Source organism: Belonocnema kinseyi, chromosome 10, assembly GCF_010883055.1.
Source record: "Belonocnema kinseyi isolate 2016_QV_RU_SX_M_011 chromosome 10, B_treatae_v1, whole genome shotgun sequence".
NCBI classification, from domain to species: domain Eukaryota; kingdom Metazoa; phylum Arthropoda; class Insecta; order Hymenoptera; family Cynipidae; genus Belonocnema; species Belonocnema kinseyi.
This window is the reverse complement of record NC_046666.1, coordinates 106,179,019-106,183,228: the sequence shown is the minus strand read 5'-3', so window position 1 is coordinate 106,183,228 and position 4,210 is coordinate 106,179,019. Positions and strand designations below refer to the sequence as shown.

The following is a 4,210-nucleotide window of genomic DNA, read 5'->3' as shown; positions in this document are numbered from 1 at the left end:
AATGTTCAACTAATAATGTGGCTTTGAGGTTCTTCAGGAATGATGCCTGCTGCTTTGCATAAAATTTATGAGACTTTAAATTCAATAGTTTTTCGCAGAGTCATTCAAGAAAGATGACGGTTTCTGCTACCTCGGTCATTAGATTACTTCTGTCCGTTTGTTGCCAAATCAATGTGAGTAATACAAAAAAATGGCATACTTGAAAACTGTTCCGCGGTATGCTACCGCATAACGCCCGAGTGCGCACGCGAGGACTCCCTCCACAACCGGCTCTGTAACTCAATGAATTTCAATTTGTCCATTTTCTTATTAGACATTTTTCATAGTAAAAAAGTCAAGCTTTCTTTTGAGACTATTTAAAAAAAATCCTAGATGCCTAAATTGCGAAAAAAGTTAAATAAACAATTGATTTATTGAAAAAATTGTATAAACAATTTTATTGTTATAAATAATAAAATAGGATGAAAGCGTGTAAAAAGCACTTTCCAAAACCCTCATAAAAAATTTAAATCGCGTAATTAGAAAGGATGTTACAGGCGTTTGAAACTACCCCTGCAGGCATTGGGGTTGAAAATTCAACACCCCCTCACTTGGGGAGGTTTGGTAATCCTGGTCTATAAGTTTGTGGATTAACTACTGTTGGGTAGGCGAACATATTCCCAGAATTTAGAGACAATCGAAAAACATGACTTTTTGAGTTGGGACAGATGAGGAATAATGCCCCATATATTAGTTATATTTTCTAAAATATGTGATTCTAATTTCAAGGTAAAAGAGCCATCAATCATTTAAATCATACAATTAAAAATAATGTTGTAAAAAGCTCTGAATAAAAAGTTTGTAACATTTGGAAATGTTCAAGTATTTTTATCAAATTAATATTTTGCCTGACAAACAACGCTACTGATAATAAACAATGAAGTTCTTGAAAGTATTTTTTTTCTTCAAATATATATATATATGTCATACCTTAAATTTCTTTTTAAAGCACTATAAATTTGTAAAAGTATATATGTATTTTACCTACAAACTGTATATTAATTAATACAATCTGTAATTGATAAACATATATTATAATAGTTACTTAATTTTAGCGTTTAGAGAAAAATTTAAGGTATTATAATTGACAATATACTATTTTTTAGTTTCTAAAGAAATCTCAAAATTCTTTATAAAATTGACAAATTGGATTTATCCCCTGCTTGATTTTATACAGAATTTTGAATTTTGATAGCATTCAACGTTTCAAAGAGAAAAATGTTTAGCTCTGTCATAATTAAAATAAATCAAACTTATCAATCATTAAAAATTAGGTGAACATAAGACTTTTTCCGGTGATGTATTAAAATTATAAGTCATAATTTATGATTTATAGCATATAAATAGCTATGTAACGATATAATATTTAAAATTTTAATTTTAAAAATAAAGAATTAGTTTTCATTATATAACTACTCATTAATAATTGTGAATCATTTGAATAATTATATAATAAACACTTAATATTCGAGTGGTAAATAAATATGCAGTGCATCATTTACGTTTATGGTAACTCCTGTAATTGTAACTGCGGTGGTAACTCATTTTTAAAATTCTCTAACTTAATCAATTACCGACGCGGAACGTCTGAAAAATGCCGAAAACTGCGAAGTCACTCCGAGGAGTTGACCCACAAGCCAAGAGGGCGCTTTTAGCAGTCGGATTTTGACGGAGTCTCTTATTCCATTACATGAGCAATCTCCCAACTCATCTCCGATAATATCTACAGCTATTGTCTGACGTACTCAATCCTGTGGACTCAAAAGTATGGGTAATAACCTACGGTTTATTACCAGTAATTGGCCGGTTACAAAAGCGACGTAGCCCTTTTCTTCTAGAGGGGGAATTAGTAGTACATATTTACGAAATACTGAAATTTTCTACCTAAAAAGACGAATTTTAAACAAAAAAGTTGAATTTTGAACAAAAAAGGACGACTTTTTAACAATATTGTTGAATTTTTAACCAATCAGTTCTATTATTATGTAAAAAAGATGCGTCGAATATCTCTCACACGCATAGTGTTGGTAAAAGTAATTTCATATTTAATAAACATACTACCTACCTCTTCCATGGCGAATATTTTTTTATTTCACAAACATTTCACAAAATCCTGTCTGATTATTAATTATTTAATTGTTCAAGCGACCTGTCAAAACAAAACAATGGAGGCGGCCATATTTTTTTAAGTGCGGTTGGCACGCCACGCTCGGAAAGTTTTGAACTATACGTAAGTATAATTTTACACATGCCTGCGTGCGTACTTCTGGCAAAAGAAAAGTGACCGTTTTTGGAGAAGTCCATGCATTAGAGATTGGTATCCTTATATCTATTCTCCATGCAGTTAACTATCGACCGGCCAAAGTGGCCAATAACGGATTTATCTAGCAGATAAGCACGAAATACAGAAAAAGTGAGGTTAGACAATGCTGTCAAAATGGAATTCGTAAATGTTTACGATGTTGATTTTGGTGATAATTTCGACGAAGATATTGAAGAAATAGCCGAATTGCTAATCGCGTTATAAATAAAAAACCGTATACGCTTTATGCACGCGAAGCTCTTGTTTCATAGTTCTCAAATTTCAGACTGTTTATTATGAAATTACAGAACAAAGAATAAAATATGAAATAAAAATAAAACCGTCAGAAAAAGTTGTAGGGATCCATTGACAGGTTATGTTTATATTCCTCTATAGTAATATAAAAGAGTCTAATTTTATAATAAAATTTCGTTAGTCTTGTTTCCGGAGGAAATTGTTTATAACCCACAAATTGAAAAAAATCAATTTATGATAACTGTAAATAATAACTCTTGCTTCATCGTTGTCAAATTTTACACTTTTTGCCATAAACTTACTGAATATACAATAAAATGCCAAATAAAAATAAAACTGCGAGAAAAAGTTATGAGATAAAAAACTCCAATTCTAAAATAACATTTCGTTTGTGTTGTTTTCGGAGGAAATTTTCCATAAACCAATAAATTAAAAAAAAAACTTGATGTATTTTATAACCGTATATAATAACTCTTGTTTCAAAGTTATCACATTTCAGAATTTTTGTTATGATGTGACAGAATAAAAAATAAAATATCAATAAAAGTAAGACTAAAAGAAAGAGTTGTGAGGCTCGATTCAGATGAAATTTTTCATAAACCCACGAATTAAACTAAAATAATGTATAATAACCGTGAATAATAACGCTAGTTTCATGAGCTGAAAAATTCACATATCTTTATTCTTTACACAAAGACAAAGTAGTATTCTTTACACAAAGTAGTGCACTTCTTCTATTTATTAATAATTAATAATATGACAGATTCACAGCAGCAACAGTGTTATATAATTGTGACTCTATTTCTGCGGGGCGTCAACGTCACAGAAATGTCAGTGACTTGAAAACGCGAAAAGTACTAGTATTACCTATATCTCCCTATGTAACTGAAGGATAACTATCCAGCACATGAAATACAGTGGATCAACCCGAAATCATTGTCTGTCAGATAAAACTTACGATAAATTTATTCTGCTGGATAACTATCTGACACTTTATTATATAGAGGTGGATCACCCGCCCTTAAAGACATAGACGTTCTCGGGACATTTTTCGTACTGGCATTATACGCTTTAAGAGCATACCTAGGATGTACAAAAGACATGTTAGAAAAGAGGTATTATGGATGTCCCACAAACGTCTCTAGGACATCCTTAATTTTGTTGCCTACTGGAAATAGTTGAATTTTCGACCAAAAAGGATAACTTTTTAACAAAGTTATTGCATTTTCAGACAAATAACAAAATGTATAGCTAACTATATATTCCTATTAAGAAAGCTACTACAGAAAAAAAGATAAATATAAATGCAAGGCAAATAAATTACTAAAAAGAATATTTTATCATTTTTCCGTATTCAATTTCTCATTTTACTTGACAACATTTTTCGCTGACTAGTATATCATTAAAGAACGATTTATTCAGGCTTGCTACAATATCCCAATTTCTAAAGTTTTCTATGTAAATTTGAAACCTATCAGTAATACATTTTGAATTAAAATTATGAGTCTTCAACCAAAATATGAATTGTTAACCAAATAGTTAGTTGAATTTTCAACCCAAAAGAATATTTTCTACCAAAAAAGACTCGTTTTCAACAAAGTACATGAATTTTCA

At 30.4% G+C, this 4,210-nt stretch overlaps 1 protein-coding gene across 1 annotated transcript in view; it reads right to left on the bottom strand.

Moving 5' to 3' along the window:
- Positions 1 to 4,210, bottom strand: part of LOC117181307 — a 51,218-nt gene that overhangs the window by 41,552 nt on the left and 5,456 nt on the right. The window lies entirely within an intron of this gene.